Genomic DNA, 18,242 nt, shown 5'->3' with positions numbered 1-18,242 from the left:
AGCAGTAGGCCCTTGGTCACGCAGGTGTTGGGTATCCTTGAAAAGCCCCTCCAGGTGATGTGCATGGGCAGCCAAGCCTGAGAACTACTTGGCTAAAGACTACATAATTTTGGCAGGTGGGGGGCAGCTTTTCTTAAAATTGTGAACAAGAGACACTGCAGGAAGCTACTAAAAAGGAAAAAATAATCCTACACAACCCTTGCACTCTTTCACAGCAAGCGTCCTCCTTGTCCACAGGCAGACGTATTTTTGCACAACTGTATTCACCGTGGTGATGCAACTTCACTTTTACTCTTGTACTTACCGTTCCCTGTAAACTTCTTGCTGATATCCCTACATGGGGAGGCAGTTTAGGGTAGTGGTCCGGAGTTCGAGTTTTTCAGGTACGCACTGGGCTCTCTGGAAAACTCCGTCAGGTGAGCTAGTCACGTGAACCTTCTGGGGAGGTTCGCGCCAGAAGTCAGGAACAGCGGGGCCTCGGGTTTACCCAGAGGGCTGGCGCTTGTAAAGCTGCAGCCACAGCGCAGACTCCAGGCTTTCCATCAGGGGAACTGTTCACATTGTTGGAATAAGTAGGACTATCCACCCAAAGGGATGACTTTCTAGGTCAGCAAATGTAAACAGACAAAAGGCTGGGAGAGGAGAGAGAGGACCCCCTTCACGCCCAGCTGCAAGGACTCAGGCTCCCTGAGGGAGTGGCGGCTAGCAGAAGTGGCTGTGCGTGTGTGTGTGTGTGTGTGTGTGTGTGTGTGGTAAAGAGCTGGGAGTCTAGGCCTGTGTGGGGTGGAGCTACCACAGTGGAGCACAATTCTGGGGGGTGGAAGGACTCAAGGCGCCTGTTTCAACGGTCGCCCCACAACAGCCGTACAAGCCGTGGAGAATGGAACGTACAGGCCACTGAGCAAATTCTCTTGCCTTCTCCCCTTGAGGCTGGAAAACCAGGCTGACTGCCAGGAGGACTGAGGGAACGTTCCTGGGGGTCCCTGCCTTGTCACGGAAGGTCAGGCCCTGTGGAAGGAAGAAACGCATTCTTGTGTCACAGGACAGGAGTATCGGGCCATTTAATTTGACTGTAAAATATAATAAGAGTAATATAAACGTACAGAGAAGTACTATTCCAGGCACTTCCATTCATTTAACTAAATTAAATCATGTAATCACCATGACAATCTCATGACCCAAGTATTGTTAGCCTCCTTTCACAGAGGCAGAAACAGAGGCATCGGGCAGTTAAGTGCACTTGCCCAAGGTCCCACTGCACATGCTAAGTTCAGAACTGAACACCCAGACACCTTGCTCCTAACCACCAGTGTACCCCAAGCAGGCGAAATGAGACATATTAGTTATATTACAATTAATTTTGAATGGGCTTCATGAAATACCTTTTTTTTGTATTTTTTAAGTTAGTATTTTTTAGTACTTTCTGTTTCTAGCTGCAGTAACCATCTTCATGCATACAGCTTTTCACTTCTGTTTAATGAGTGGCATTACTCAGTCCAAGGAGATAAGCAAGGACGCAGGCGTTGAGGGGCGCCCAACCTGCCTCCCCAGGTGATGGTGTCACCGCCAAGGTGTGAATATACCACTTTCACCATCACCTCCAGTAGCACGGGTGGAAGTCTTTGTGCAAGTTAATACATGTTTATAAAAATATGTTCTTTTAATTATGGTGAATTCTATTTTATTTTAATATTTGATTAAATTTATTTGTTTTATTTTTTATTCTTACTTTTTTAAGATTTAATTTATTTTTATTTTTAAAGAGAGGAAAAGGGAGGGAGGGAAACATCAGTGTGTGGTTGCCTCTCATGGGGCCCCTACAGGGGACCTAGCCTGAAATGCAGGTGTGTGCCCTGACTGGGAACTGAACCTGTGACCTTTTGGTTTGTAACCTGCGTTCAATCCATGGAGCTATACCAGCCAGGGCCTATAAAAATGTTTTTTAATTTAATAGCTACAAAAGTTGGAAATTGGCACCACCAAGCTCTGCTTGTAGGAGTTTCCCTCACTGAAAGCTCCTTCACTCACCTCACCTGAAGTTCAACATTTATCTTCCATCAGGCCAGGCCCTGGACTTCCAAATCATCAGGGACTCTACGAGGTGAAGGGCTCACAGTTTATGCCTTTCATCTACAGCATGCAACGAATGCCACAATATTCTGGCTAGGTTTTCTTTTCCATTTTACCAGTTGGCTTTCCTGCATGAGTTGGAATGACCTTGAAGCCAGGCACGCTGTCCCGTGGTCACTGACATTCGTGCTTCTCTAACTTTATGTGTCTCCAACGTACTTGGAGATCTTGTTAAAATGAAGATTCTGATTCAGTGGGTCAAGGGCAGGGCCTGAGAGGCTAACCCACTCCAGGCGATGCTAATGCTGCTGATCCTGAGACCCTCAGAAGCCTTCATTTCTCAGTTAGACCAACAGGCAGCAAAAAAAAAAAAAAAGCCCAGAGAATCGCCTTCAGAACCTTCTAATGTCAGCTCTGCCCTGGGCAGCCTCCAGGACCCTGGTACAGTCGAGCCCTCTCTGAGCCTCAATGTCCCCATCTGTACAATGAAAGGACCAGACTGGACACGCTCTGCGTCTCTGCTGTGGTTTTCATTTCCAGCTTGGATTTCTTTAGTCCATTTACACTATTTTCACATAACGTTTATTCAACGAACAACATGAGCACCTTTTCCAACACTGGGAAGCAGAGGCTGAACAAAATAGACATCACCTCTGCTTTTGAGAGAGCTCGGGCCTCCCAGGAAAGACAAGCAAGTTAGAGTCAGAAAATAGGAAGAGCACAGGGTGCTATGGGGGCAAATAACAAAGGGATGCCACCCAGACCAATGGGAATCTGAGGAGACTTGCCAAAGGGCATCGGTCCTAAACTGGCCCCTAAGGATGAGAGGCATGACCCAGGGGAAGTTGGATGAGGGAAATGGGCCTGGATTCCGGGCAGAGGGGAAGGCATGGCAAAGGCCCAGGGCCGGAAAGAGAAGCTGAGAGAGGTTCGTGCAGGCAGACCCTGGAGCAGAGTGGTGACAGGGGCAGGAGATGCCACCAAGTCCTGAAGGTTGTGGAGCCTGAGTGCCATGGACTTGGATGTTCTCCTAAGGGCAATGGAAGCTCTTGAAATGCCTAAAAAAATAATCAGAACAGACCTGAATTTTGTGAAGTCATTGTTTTAAAGCCTCAATATGTAGGTTAGACTAGAGGAGACAGATCGGATGAGGAAAGAAACCAGTAAAAAGACTTGCAAGAGTCCAGGTAACAAATAATAAACACCCAGACTGAGGCCATAGCAGTGGGAAACAGGAGTGCTGGGTGTTCAAGACAGGCCTACGAGGTGGAATTGACTGGCCTCACTTGAATGTGGAGGTGGGGTGAGGAGGTATAAAAAAGTACATACATCTTAGTGGTTTACAATAACAAACATTTATTTCTTGCACATGGGTCTGTGGGTCAGTGAGGCTCAATCTAGCTCAATGGGGCTCAACTCCAGGCTACAGGTCTGAGGGGACCCACATCTGTCCCATTCAGGGGCCCAGGCTGAAGGAACAGGAGCCACCTGTGACATGCTGCTCTATCTGTGACACAATGGATGGCAGGAGCCCCAGGAAGAGCAGAAACACAGATGCCTCCTAGCACAACACCACTGGAGTCTCTATGAGGAACAGCCACCCGGCCATTCCTTCGGTTAAAGTAAGACCTGTGAACAAGCCTGAGGTCGGTGGAGTGCGGAACTAGACTCTGCTCTGAGGCAGAGAAGGGAGAATATTTGCTCAGCTGTAATGCAGTCGGCCCCGAGGAATTAAACCCAAGCTCCAGGTAGATGGTGGAGCCATTCACTGAAATAAGGAGCATGTTTAGACAAACATGTGTTTGGATAGGGGTGTGGAGAGAAAGTGGATTCCTTCTACAGACGTACTGCATGGAGTTACCACTAAGACGTTCACACAGAGTGTCAATGAAGCAGTTGGATCAGTGGTCCACAGCTCAGGAGAAAGGTAAGGGCTCCAGATTCATCCATGAGTCATTAGCACAGGCTTGGTCATGAGAAAGGATGAGATCACCCCCAGGAGAATCTGCAGTTGGAAACAGTGCAGACCGAGCACAGGGCACTCAGAAACTTCAAGGAATGGTTCTTGGAAGGAAGGCCTTCAAGAGAGATGGAGTTTCAGCCAAAGACAGAACAAGAACACTGAGTCCTGGAAGCCCAGGGGCAGGAGTATCTCCAGAAAAGGGCAATGGGCGAGAGTGCCAAACACTGGGAAAGTCCAGCGGGTCCAGTGAAGGACACAGATCTCCATAGAGTTGGGCCATCGAGAGCCAGACTCGAAGACAGCAAACAGATGGCTCTCTCTCTCAAAGGAACTCGACCACCTGCCTCCTGCCTCTGCTTCCGGAACAAGGAAGGCCTGAGGAGACGTATCTACCAGTCCTCTCAAATGAGGTTTATGTAAGCCTTTTAGCAAAGTACAACGCACATGCAGAAAGATGCACAAATCGCAAGGGCACCTGAGAGTAACGCTCAGTGCGTTTTCTCAAGATGAACACATCCCAGTGCCTGAGCCCTGAGCAGCACCCCAAAAGCCTTCCTTTTGCCCCCTTCACAAAACCCCTTCACCCACTCCGACTTCAAAGATGCCAGTGTGAGATCAGCTGAGAGCTTGACTGTTCCGAACTCAGCAGCACTTCCCCCCTCACTGCTCCTACCACCCCTACCTTCCTCCAGGGGGCTGGCCGTCTCTTCTGTTTCATTCATTCTTCCCTCCATTCATCAACCATTTAGTAAACTTGAGTCGAGGGCCTCTGTGTCACACACTCTATTAGGGGCCAAGGAGAGAACACAAAGGTGAGCAACATCAGGCCTCACGCTTTAAAAGACAGACATGTCAACAGGCCCATTACCATACAATGCGGGAACTGTAATAACAGAGGCAGTGCTGTGTGTGGGGGTGCAGGGAGTGTGGGCGCGCATGCACTCGGGAACAAGCACTTCAGAAAACAACTGAAATTATGTGGGCAGGATCCGCAGAACTTCTAAGTCTCGGATGGGTTGGAACAGGGTTGGCTTTTGCGATATGTCATGGACTTCTGTGGTTGCTCTTGGTTACTCGCCACTTATTTCAGGCTCAGGTTGCCTTCCAATCTAATAAACCACTCCACTGACAGTGCTGTAACTGGACAGTAGAGGGCGCTAAAACACTGTGCATGGTACACACTGCCTGGTGCTTCCCCATCGGAAAGGAAACATTTTCAAGAAAGCTCTGGAAGGAGATAAATGAAACCCAGACAGGGGAAGAGATGTGCCCAGGATCACAGAGCTGCTCAGCAGCAGAGGAAGCTCATTGCACCAGGCCCATGAAATTTACTCTGTAATGGCCTAAATTTTCCAAAGCTCTAAGTTTGTATAATTTAGGATGCTTCTAGAAACATTCTTTAAAAAAAAAAAGAAGAAGAAGAATCTTTTTTTAAAGAATCTCTTCTTTACTCTTTTTAAAAAAATTAGTGTGCTCGTTTTTGCCATGTGCAGGCATATTTCTCTCTGTAAATGTCTTACAAGCCCAACACTGGGCAGGCCTTTCTCTTTCTTCCCAAACCTGATGTTAGACCTCAGGTTCTGGAAGATGTCTGGGTGTGAACACAAGCGCTGCCTCTTTTTCTCGGTATCCACGTGACCTTGGATACGCATCTTAACCACTTCAAATCCCGGGGCCTGAGCGGTCACATCAGGAGACAAGTACACACAGAGCCTCACAAGGCCGTGGTCAGGACTCAGTGAGTTGGTGCAAAGGAAAAGCTCTGAACAATTCCTGGCAAGAAGTGGCGGGCACTGTGATTCTGAAGCTCCTGGCTGAGCAGCACTGGCCTGCTGCGCCCGGTGCTGTGCCCTGGGTTGAGAAGCCCAGCTGTGTATCCCCCAGTCCTCGGAATCAACAGGTCTGTTTGGTTTCGCATTCCGGCTCTGCCCTGGCACCTACAGGCGGTGTGATCATGAGTAAGTGCCTGACTGCCCTGGGCCACAGTTTCCTCATTCCTCAAATAACACTGATAATTCGCTGCTATTGTTATTACTATATCTTCTAATGCAGCAAGAATTCCTTCAGTTCAACAAATATCTCCTGACACCCTATTATGCCCTAGACCCAGGGCAGGGTACTCAAGAGAAAGAGACAGGTAAAAGCCACGAGCTTGAGGATCTGGTAGTCAATGGGACAGATGCGATAGCGATCATACAAAGTACCAAAGACTATGATGAACACAAGAGAAGGAGCGTTAGTTAGGGAGGTCCAGGGAGTCTTCCTGGAGGAGGTGAAATCTCAGCTGGCTTTTGAGGGATGCATAAGAGTTTGCCAGACTCATCTCTCTTCAAAATCAGTGGAAATAGTTTGTGGAGTCAATGAGCACCAGATGAGGAGTCTTTGGCACATTCCAGCCAGAGCTTTTCTTTCGTTTCAACCTCATGGACCCCAGGCCCATTACTCCATGGGGTCTCCCTCTTTTCTTTCAGACACCCTCTGAGGGCGGCAGGGGTGGTGAATGGGGCCTACTTTAGAAAGCAAGGAGCCTAAACTATGGCAGCAAAGAGAGGGTGGAAGGCCCACAGATCCCTTGGACGGGGGCACCTTGACTAGCACCTGTCCCAGAGGAGCCTTGCACAGCCCGAGGCTCTGCTGACCCCTCTGCCTGCCAGCAGAGCCGCACGAAGATCCCGGCCTCTGTCTCACCTGCTGGGAAGCCGCCCCCAGCACTGGCGTTCACATCTGCGTGACCCTGTGTCTGCCTGAATCGCTCTCGCTCTTTCTCTGCCTGCTCAAATTCCACCCGCCACCTTCTGTGGGAACCTCTGCTGGCTGCCACTCCAGGCCTCCTCTGTGTTACCCTGAGTTACCCCATCATCACCCTATATTCTGGGCCTCTCCCTCCCAATAAGCAGGAACCCTCTGCAGGGTGGTCCTAGGCCCGGATCACTCTTTGTATTCCCAGCTCCTGGCACAGAGCCAGGCTCAGAGGACCTCACTCGGTAAATGTTTGCCAAATTGAGCTGAACAGAATGGAGCACAGAATTTCTGGCTCTTTGCAGGCAATGATTTTGTCCCCCCGTCTTGGCAGGTAGCAGAAGGCACACTCAAAGAGGTCATCGGAGGGAATGTAATGAACAAAAAGATTTGGAGGTCTGGATAGGGTTAAAGGAAATGAAGACAATGATGCACCCAGAGACTAGCTGCTGTGGGGAGCCGTCCCCCTCCGCCTGAGGGGCAAAGGCAGGGAGCTAGTGCAGACCCTGGTGAGAGTCACGGCCAGTGGAGAGGCCCAGCAGGAGCGATGGATGCAGCTAGAGCCAAACCACAGCCTGGCAGGGCAGCCAGACAATCAGAGCCCACCCCTCTCCTCCCATCCAAGTCCTGCTGTTGCCTCCCACCGGCTGAACCCAAACAGAAGCCAGAGATGGAAGGAGCCCAGATGGTGCTGGCCACAGAAGGCAGCTTCCCTAAGTGCAGGGCAGAGTGAGGGAAGGTAGAGAGATCTGCATGGAGGAATGCGGCCCATCCAGCACAAGTGGTTTTCCTAAACGCGGTCCATTTTGCATCCGCGTCAGGACCACTTCAGGGGCTTGGTTCAAAAACAGACTCCTGGGCTCTGGCCTAGACCCACTAAACCAAAATGTCTGGGGTGCCTGGGGATCTGCAGTCTCAGGAAGTTCCCCCAGGTGATTAAAGAAATCACTTGAGGGTCTTCAGAAAGTATGTAATGATGGGGATTCTGAACTTGGTTCATTCATAATTTGAACCTATAGAATCACTTGAGGTCTGGGGGCTGACTACGTTGGTGCTCCATCTATGACTTCCAAAGGACCTGGGGACAACATTCATCCATCCATGCACCCATCCAACATCACTGAGCCTGTGCCAACATCCCAGCCCTGTGTTGGGTTGTGGCAAATGAAGGTGAACAAGGATGCTCTCTGCCTGGGATTTCCTAGAATAACCTCTTAGGTGACACACAGGGATCCTTCTGGGGCTCCAAAAGTCACCCCTACCATGTGGGCATGACTGTTTAGTGCTTCTGCAAGCACCAGCTCTAGGCAGGCAAAGTAACAAACCAAACCCATAATTTCAACCTCAGTCACATGCTAATGACACCCAGATACATCTCTCCTGAGTCTGGGTGTATAGCTGCCTGCAAGACACCCACGTGCAGGCCCCACGGTCCCCCTTGATCCACAAGACTCTAAAGGGACTCACCTTCCATCCCCCACCTCCACAGCTCCCAGCCTCAGCGAAGGGTCTCAACACCTGCCCGTAGTTTAAGCGGAAACCTGGGAGCCATTGTTGCCATCTCTCTCCCCCTCCCTCAGCGACCAGGTCCATCCATGCAGCCTCCTACCTCTCCCGTCCCTTCACGTCGCCTGCATCTTCCCTCTTTTCACTGCAGTCATCTGACAAACTTTCCGGTTGCCAACTCATTGCTGCCAGAGGGATCTTTTAAAAATGCAAAACACGAACGGGTCACTCCCCTGCTTACAGCCTTCAGTGCTCCCCAGGGCCCTCAGGACCTAGTCTAGACTCCTGACTGCAGCACACCGGGTTGCCCCGTGATTCTACCTCATTGCCCACCACTTCTCACCCCCTTCCCTGCCCTTACGCCCTCTCTCACCCTCCTTCTCTGGCCCTTGTGCCCTTGAAAATTTTATGCTTGTTTATCTTCTTCCCAGAATGTTCTTCCCTTCTGTACCTGCCAACTGATCCTTCCCTATCAACTCATCTCAAGTCTCATCTTATCCTTACAATCTTCTGACCCACCAAAATGGATTCGTCTGTGCTTCTTGGGATCGTGTGCTTATTTCTCTGATACATTACATCTCAGCGCCTTGGAATAGTCTATGTGTCTCCCCTGTTACTCTGGGATCTTTATAAAGACGAGAATCAGTGATGCCTGACTCGCCTTTATATCCCAGTGCCCGGCAGAGTGCCTTTCAGTCAAGTGAGTGGGTGAGTGGGGACGTGAACATATCAACTGAACTAGTAACAGTCTCTGGCGTGGAAAGGGTCTTCTTCCAAGGGAGGACCCAGGGCATACTGCCTCGTTGAATTCACCAATTTTGACAGTCCCATCCGGTTCCACAGCTGGTGGAGTACACCACACACTGTCCTGGGCTCTCTGCCAGCCCAGCGTTCAAGGACAGTCTCTGGCCTCAGGACGTCCTGATGGTAGGGGGGACATTGTCTTTGTTAGTCTCTTTCAGGTTGCCAGAAGAAAGACATAGGTTACTTAGATACCGATGTAAATGTCTAGACTAAGAAACTTCCACATGGAAGGGTTTCTTGTGAGGAAGTAGGGGAATATGAGACCCTCCCACCCCCAGCAGCAGCCTAGTCCCTCTGGAACATACCTCCAAAGCAAGGATGTCAAGTAGCTCTCATGGAGGATAGTACTAGAGTTCTTTGTATCTGTCAGCTGTTACCCCGAAAATGCCGTATAACAAACAGCCCTCCAAAACAACACCCATGTATTCACAGGTTGGGTCTACTTCGTATTTTTCTCATTCTTCTGGGCCCAGGCAGGCTACCTGGGGCAGTCCTTTTTGTGGCAGAAGCAATAGGGACAGGCTCAATCACGGCATACTTCAAGCCTCTAATTCCATCCCATCCGCTAACACCCCATCCACCAAAGCAAGTCATGTGGCCATACCCCAAACTGAGCAGAGTGAAGTCTATCTACTTCTAGTGTAAGGAACTTCAAGGTCATGTGGCAAAGAGCATGGATGCAGGCAGGAGAGAAGAACTGAGGCCAATGCAAGCTGCATCATCTCACACTCCCCACTTTTCAGAATTGACATCATCATAAAAGCAGGTATCTATAGCTCCATTTTTTGACTCCTGACATATAAAAATCATAAAATCAAGGACTTCACACTTTCCGCAGAACCTACAGCTATGCATGGCATATAATTGGCACTGACTTATATTTGTTGAATGGACAAATGCCTCTTGCTGCTTCCCCCTCACATACTCACTTCCCAAGAGGTGGCATCTGATTGGATAGGTCTGTTACCATCAAACATGGTACGGACTAAGGAGTTTGAACTTTATTCAGTAAGTGAGTCCTGGGAACCACCGTGAGTTTTCAAGCAGAGGAGTAACTTGCTCAACCATGTGCTTTAGCGACATTAACCTGTTACCAGTGTTCCAAGGGGGAGAAAAATGAGAGGGAGCTGGGAGACCAACGGCCAAGCTACTTGCAAGAGTTCTACTGAGAGCTGAGGCGGTCCTGAGACAGCAGAGGGAGTTTGGGAAGGATGTGAGGAAACGGTGGCAGTACAAGGGAGAGAACACCTCATCCCCTTAGTTGGCAAGAGGGAGGGAAGTCTTGATGCTTGGAACCCAGGCGACTGAGCATGTGGTCAATGGATAAAGAGCAGGCGGAGCTGTTCTCTTAGTCTGGGCTTAGTTCAGTTTGGGGTCTTGCAGAACATCCAGCTGGAGGCATCTAGCTGGCATCCAAGATTCAGAACTAGTCTCAGAAGAGTTTCTCATCAATACCTCAAACCATTCATTTATATCACATTTACATGTATTACACTGTTACACTTACTACATTTATACACAATACCCACTAGGCAAACTCTTCTAAACCTGCTGGATACCCCCACCAGCTAGAGATCAAGATAGCAGCTTGTTGGGAGTTGTTTGATTTTCATAAGTCTCTGCCTGGAGAAGAAGAGGGCAAAGGACATAACAGGAAATCAGATTCACAGAGACACCCGAACACTGCCAGGCTCCAGCACCTTTCTTTCCCTAGAAATTTAACCCCGCCCAAGACATTGAACCCACAAACCTTTATCCATCCCTTCTCTGTACCAGACCCTGTGCCCAAGGCCTGGGGGACCTGGGGATGAACAAGGACACACCCCTGCCCTTGAGGTCAGGGAGGGGGTGAAGACTTATGGATTCAGATAACTACAAGCAAGTAATACAGGGGTGTGGATAAATGTTCCATGGGCATTAAAGACCGGAGCTTGCCCTGGCTGGTGTGGCTCAGCAGATTGAGCGCTGGCCCGCGAACCAAAAGGTTACAGGTTTGATTCCCCATAAGGGCACATGCCTGGGTTGTGGGCCAGGTCCCCAGTTGGAGGGGGTGTGAGAGGCAGCCACTTGATGTATCTCTCATACACCAATGTTTCTCTCCCTCTCTTTCTCCCTCCCTTCCCCTCTCTCTAAAAACAAAAATAAATACTTTTTTTTTAAAAAAACAGGGGCTGGTTGGTTCTGTCTGACTAGAGGGTGGAAGATAGCAACAGACACCAAACATTTGGGAGAGGTCCGGGTGGATGGGAATGGACAGCAATGAAGAACTTTCCCGATATAGTGCCCAGCTGGAGCCAGGGCTGGTGACAGAGGTGGACAAGCATTCGTGTCCTGGAAGAGCTGACACCTGATGGCAGGAAGAGGAGGAGGGAGGCAGAGAAGGAGAGACCAAGGTGATTCAGGACGGAAGTCATGCAGAGCCCTGGGCACCGTGCAAAGGAGCTGCAAATGTGGCCAAGGTTTCTGGTCCTTGAAATATTTACACAGGGGGTCTTGTCAGTCTGAGACCTGCATGGCATAGATACCCTGTCTTAAGAATACAAGATAACTCATAATGAATCCTGATTGGCTGTCTAAAAATAGGTAAAATATTTGAATCCCTTGCATGGCACAGTCATGATCAAACGATGACGAATCACGTGTGTGGTGTTGTCAGTTTCAAAGTTCCATCACACGCCTCGCCTCACTCCGTCCTCACAGCACGAGAGAGGCAGGTGTGACCCGGCGTCCGGTTGACAGATGAGACGTTTCAATTTAGCTGGAGTACCTAACACATGCATCTCACAGTAGTCACGGAAGCCTTTCTTCAAAAAGCCTTAAAGATTAGCCCGGGAACGTCTGGCTAAACAGGTCCATGCCCTCCATTCTCAGGAATGAGAAAAGTGTGTTCGGTTCCCAGTGACTCTCAGAGGATTATATTGCTTGGGCCAGTGCTTTCCAAATGCCCTTCAGTCTGTGCACCAGCTGCACCCAGGAGTTTCTTCATAACACAGATCGTGAGTCTCCACCCCCAAGGCTTTGCACATTCAGTAGGTCAAGGGTAAGGACAAGGAAGTGATACGTACAAGCCTTCCAGGTGATTCTGACGCACAGCCTGCTGAAAATTGGTCCACTGGCCTTTTTCCGTCACTCGGACAACCTGAGGCCCTGACAGTGAACAGGTGCTCCACATGGCACTTGCCACAACATCACCCAGGTGGCTTCGTTGCCGTGCAGTTTCCCAGGCCCGACGCAGACTTGCCAACTCAGAGTCTCCAGAGGTGGGCCCTGGAATCCATATTTCACAAAAGCTCCCAAGATGCCCTTGTTCATTGACTGACGAATACGTCTTACGTTCTTGCTGTGTGATAGACCCCATTCCAGGCATGGGGGCGGAAAGGGGAAGACGCTCTCCTGAACACGCCCACTCACAAGCTCTTCCCTAAGGACACTCACGTCTTGGTTTTCAGCTCAGTGGAAGGCTGCGGTCTGACAGCTCCTGTCTTAAAATATTGCAGGGTTGAGTGAAGGCCATGAAGACCAATAGGAAAGATTGAAATCTCAGAGGATCCCAGCTGGGCCCCGTGGGCCAGGAATGAAAGCAGTGGGGAAATGGGAGGGTGCAAGGCAGGGGCCTCCGCGACAGGAATTTCTGTTGTGAGTCCTCAGTTACCTATTGCTGGCAACAAACCCCTCCCAAGACTTAGTGGCTGAAACCAACCTTGTGTTTTTGTTTTAATTCCCCATGATTCAATGTGTTGGCTTGTGGTTCTGCTGGTCTCCTCAGGGTTCAACAGAGACAAACTGGGACCTGTCTCTATGGTGTCCTTCATGCAGGCTTCCTCGCAGCACGGTGGGCTCAGGGTTCCAAGTGGGCCAGCCCCCAGTGCGCTGGTGCTTCGGGTCGGACCCTGGAAAGTCCCTTCCCTGAGTGTGATCAGCGTAACATTTGTTCACAGTTACTCTGGTGGTCTCTTGATCTTGGGATGCCTTTTGCGTGTCTTCTCACCTTCACCCCTGTGTTCTCCAGTTTAAATTCCCAAATGAGGGAATCCGTTTGACCTTGCTGAGCACGTTCGTGGCTCCTGAGCTTCCTGGCTCCAGGGGATCCCCAGACTCTGCAGAACTACCAGGACGAAAAGGACAACGGGGGGGCTTGTGGGTATATGAGGTTCCGTAGTTAAACCTTCTGTGGGAAAGTGGTGAGATTGCTGTGGTCAGTGCTGTAGCCACGCTGTTGTGCACACATCCTCCTATACAATACCTGGGAGCAAAGTTGGAGTTTTATATGTACTATTGGTTACACAGATTTTTAAAAGATATTTCCTTCTTATTTCCTAAGTGCTGTATGTCTGTCGTAGAAGCCCTGAAAAATACGAAGAAGAAAATTTAAATCACTAGTTGCAATAAACTGACTGGTTGTGCCCCTCTCGCCCCCCCAAATTTATGTTGAAACCTAATCCCTGATTTGGAGGCATTTGGAAGTGGGGCCTTTGGGAGGTGATAGGTCGTGAGAGTGGAGCCTTCGTGAATGAGATTAGAGCCCTTATAAAAAGGCCCCAAAGGAAACTCCCTCACTCGTTCCAGCTTGTGAAGGTAGCTCGATGACTGTCTATGAACCTGGAAGCACGTCCTCACCTATCACTCAGTCTTCCAGCACCTTGATCTTGGACTTCCCAGCCTCCACAAATATAAGAAATAAATGTTCGTTGCTTATAAGCCACCCAGTTTGGGTATTTTATTATAGCAGCCAAACAAACAAAGACGCCAGTCTTTGGGTCATCTTCACCACCATCTAGAAACAACTACTTTTTATATTTTAGTGTACTTTCTGTCGGGCTTTTCAATGCACATAAGTGTGTTTTTCTTTACAAAGTTCTGCTATGAAAACAGCTTTATGTCTTACGCTTTTCATCTAAACTGCATCACTAGCGTTGTCCCAAGTCATTACAAACTCTTTGTAAAATCGCTTTGCGTTATATAATAATCAATGGGACGTACACATTATATATTCATTCAGACCTTTATTTCTTATTTTTAGCAATGATCAACATGCTAAAATTACCCATTTCTGTTCATAAGTCTTTGTCTACATTTGGATTTTTCCAGTAGATTGGATGCACTTTTTTTTTCTTATACAGCCCAGTTTCTAAGATTACTTCACTGTTTCTTAACAAAGAGCTAAAGAGGTATTTTTCCTCCTGGATGGGATGGATGTTTTTCCCTGCTCCCTATGCCAAGGCGGGCTCCGCAGAATGGGCCTATTTCCTCCTGCTTGACAGTCCCTGTCTATCCCCGCTTCCGTTTGGGCGCACAGGACACACGGCTTTTCAGTGACTTCATGTTCCCACGGCCGTCTCATTATCCAAACCATGGAAAACTGGCTTTTGTTTTCATAACTGGCACAGACTGTGTTTGGGTCAGGAACCCAATGTTAACAGCAAAGACTGACCTCCACCCAGGGAACCTGAGAAGAAAGTAGATAACACTGTTGAAAAGTTGTTCCCTCCCATTAACTGGCATTTGAATAATGTACAAATATTATGTACATCTTTTAATGCTGCTGAACCAACTGTAACGGAAAAGAACACACCTCCCTTAGTAAGTGGAGAGACTTGGCCTGAATTGGGCAGATTAATAAGGCAATGCAATTTCAACTGAGTGTCTCACTCATTGCACTCTTAGGAAGTACCAGATTCTGTCTAGGCTCCCAGCATAAGAAGAAAGAATGGGAGAAAATTCACAGTTGAGATAGCAGACTCGCTCAATTGTATATAATGTATTAAGTGTGAATCTATCGGAATCTAAACACAGGAGGAGGGGCCTCTGAGCCGGCCTGGGCCATCGGAGAATGCTGGTTACTCAGGCTGCACAAGACTGAGAGAGGTCTGACGGCTGCCCTCCATGCATGCGTCCTGTAGTTCGAGGATAAGATATTGTCACGGGTGACAATATAAAATCGGGCCCGCTTCCCCGGTGGAGCCTGCATGTGACAGACTGCAATGAAATGGACACCATGGAGACACCAAGAAGGGTTTAGCCCTCCTCTGTTCCCCGGTCGTGTCTACGATGGATTTTACTTGCCCTGTTATTCCTTGTCCTTCTGTCAAAAACTGGATGTCGTGGGCCCCAGAGATGGTTGGGAATTAGCTCACTCAGTACTGCAGGTAGATGACAAAGGGGTGTGCCCCTGACCTGTAGACCTTCTTCCGGCACAGCTGGGTGACGCCCAGGTGTGGAAGGGCAGAGGCCATGTCCTAATTCCTTTAGTTGTTTCTGCATAGAAATGGAGAGTGCAGAGTGATATCTAGTCACAGAATTCATTATACTTTATTTGGGACACCACTCATCCCATTTCTCCTTTATCTGTCTACCTACTTTTATTTCTATCTCTTTTCTATCTACCTATGGGTGGATTAGTCATCAAGCTCTAAAGCAAAATTCCAGAAGGAATTCCAGAGCGACTTCAGATACCACACAGCTCTTCCTGCTCACTGCAGAAAGGGCAGGCATTTTTTCCGAAAGGGCGCAGAGCCCTTTGCGTACCTTGCATAGAAATAATAGTCGTAGCCCATGGCATCGGGAAGATCTCTGGCCCCTTTCAGAGGATTTTCCAAGACCCTACCTACCACCAGGGGCATATACGCTAATAACTAAATGCATGTCCAATGAAGTGAGAAGTAGAAAAGAACAGACCAAATAGACTGGGGTGTGGGGATTAGAGAGCTCATATCCAGCTGGGCTAATCCAGGAAGAAGTTGCTTGTACCTTGAACCTTAACGGATGGGTAGGATTTCAACCGGCAGAGATGGTAGATTGAGTTGTCTCAGGAGGTTGACCTGGGTGGCCTTTATCCTTCACGGGGAAGCAACAAAGAGGTTTGTGCCGGTGTTGAGGCCAGATGAGCGAGGCTGAGCTAGCTGGTAGCACCAAAGGCCAAACAGAGAAGCCTAAGAAGGTGAAGAAATGGGGAGAGAGTACAATTTTTCGATACAATAGCTGGAGAACTTCTGCCCGGAAGGGGCCACTGGGGGTGAAGGAGAGCAATATCTGCGCAGGCCTTGGTGGCCGCTGTCATCCGCTCGGGCGTCTTGGCAGGAAACCAGGGGACGGTCCTCAACCCGTACCCCCTCTGTGAAGATGACACGCTGCTTCTGGCCGAACACAGATCCCTTTAGCTCCACATGTGACTCATGTTTACAGAGGCATCGGGGGACACTCTGTTTGGACTGTGATGCGGTGACGATGTGTGCCATGGAAAAAGTGAGAAGGACGTCCCAGCAGGACGGCAGGGCGCAGTTGAGGAAATCCTGTGGTGTGTCATGCCTGCAACGCTAGAAGGTCACCAGAGCATCGGGCTGGCTGAACAGTGTCTCCGGCTCTTTAAATGTCACCAGGGCTGGAAACACAGTTTTCTCCTGGGATGTGATCAAGTTTCCAGCCTGGCAGGGACGGAATGGTCAGCCAAGCAAGAACAGGTTTCAGATGACGGTCTTTTCATGGCTGGGACTTCCGGTCGAGGACCAGGGAGACAAAGTTCTCCATCTGACCGCTCTGGTCGTTTTGTTGCCAGCTGCGTCGGTAAAGCATCATTCTCGATCCTGAGGTCACTGGAATGATTTTTCTTTCTCTTTTATCCTCATCCAAAGCCCTGTTTCCTGTCCCATCTCTCAGCTACACGCATGCCCAATAGGAGTAAGAGCTCTCGACCTGTGGCTGTTTCTTCCACAGACGTTATACAACTGCTGTGCTCTGCTCGTAGCGACAGCCTTGACTTGTCAGATAACATGGGCTTCGCACTTGGTCAGCAAAACTTAGAGGGAGCCAAGACATAAGACAAAATAATTTTTACAAAACAGTATACGTATACCATTATTCTCTTTCCAGAGAGAATTGACTTCTAAAGAGGTTACACCTCACAGAGCAGATGTAGAACCCTGCCCTGCCCCCCACTTACTCTGTTCTTCTTCCGGAGGCAATGGCCTTTCCAGTCTCCGTTTTGCGTGTACTCTATGCCCTTCAATGTGTTTATTTTAAGGTCTGCCCCTCTTAGCAAACACCACCACCCCTGTGACCACCACCATGACTACCTCCTCTCCAGTGACATGCTCAGCTTGCTCTTGGCCCCAGCAGAGTATAGTCTGATGGACGGAGTCAGAAATTCAAAGAGCAGAGAACCTGACAGCTCTCTGCTAGGGGGTCTCGTTTTTCTGTCGGGCGTGCCCTCCTTCCATCTCCTCTTCTCCTCCCCTCCAGCCCCTTGAAATGTGCACTTTCTTTAAGAAGCTAATGCTTTGGCTCTGAATTCCCATCCATCTAAGCATCAGTACTACACAGAAGACCATGACTATCTCTTGGTAGAAATTCCCATCCTCTTAGTTGAAAACTTGGACTGTGTTCCCGGTGGACCTACATTGGCAACTGTAGGACAGAAGGTATTAAAGCATCAGTGTGCCTAAGACTCCTATAGCACATTATAAAATGTAGGTTCCTGGGTCCCACCATCAGAAATTCAGAAGGTCTGTACTGAGGCCATTTTTCACAAGGACTCTTTCCTTAGTTAAACTTCAAGACATGCTGTTACCTTCAGTATTGTTCCTGACTCTTCCGCCTAGAATCTTCTGTTAAGGACCGTTGAGGGTTTCTTTTATCACTGCTGATTTTTTGAAGCCATGACCTCTGTATAACTACACTCATTGCCTGTTCTCCTTCTCTCTCTCCTCATGTTGATGGTGTGGTTGGGGGGCTCGGCAAACCTATTTTCCCTTTCAGGGAAGGCCATTGCTTGAAAAGGGTCTGCCACAGTATGGGATGCCAACTTTCTTTCTCGGCATTTCTCAGCATTTCTCTTCACTTCTGAAGCCACAGGCATCTATTGATGGGAACATCCTCAATGCATTGAGTTCCCAGAACAGGATCTCAAAGTTGCTAGACTTACATTTCCGTTTTTCAGCATCCCTATGTGGTGGTCTGTGGGTCCATCATGGCCCATTCGGTCTTGTGCTGGAAGAGAGTCTTTGAAACTCAGGTCTGTGTATCCCCGAGGGTTCGCTCAAATGTTCCTGGAGGTCTGAGAGCCCTCTGAGGTCATTGTTTCATGTTATCTTTCTATTTCTATGATAATATTAAAAATATATCTAGAGTCTGGACCACTTGGCTGACTCCCTTATAACAAAAGGCT

This window comes from Sturnira hondurensis, unplaced genomic scaffold (assembly GCF_014824575.4).
Source record: "Sturnira hondurensis isolate 20B ecotype Veracruz unplaced genomic scaffold, ASM1482457v3 Scaffold0006013, whole genome shotgun sequence".
NCBI lineage: Eukaryota > Metazoa > Chordata > Mammalia > Chiroptera > Phyllostomidae > Sturnira > Sturnira hondurensis.
The sequence above is the reverse complement of the archived record's forward strand: the minus strand, read 5'-3'. Positions refer to the sequence as shown.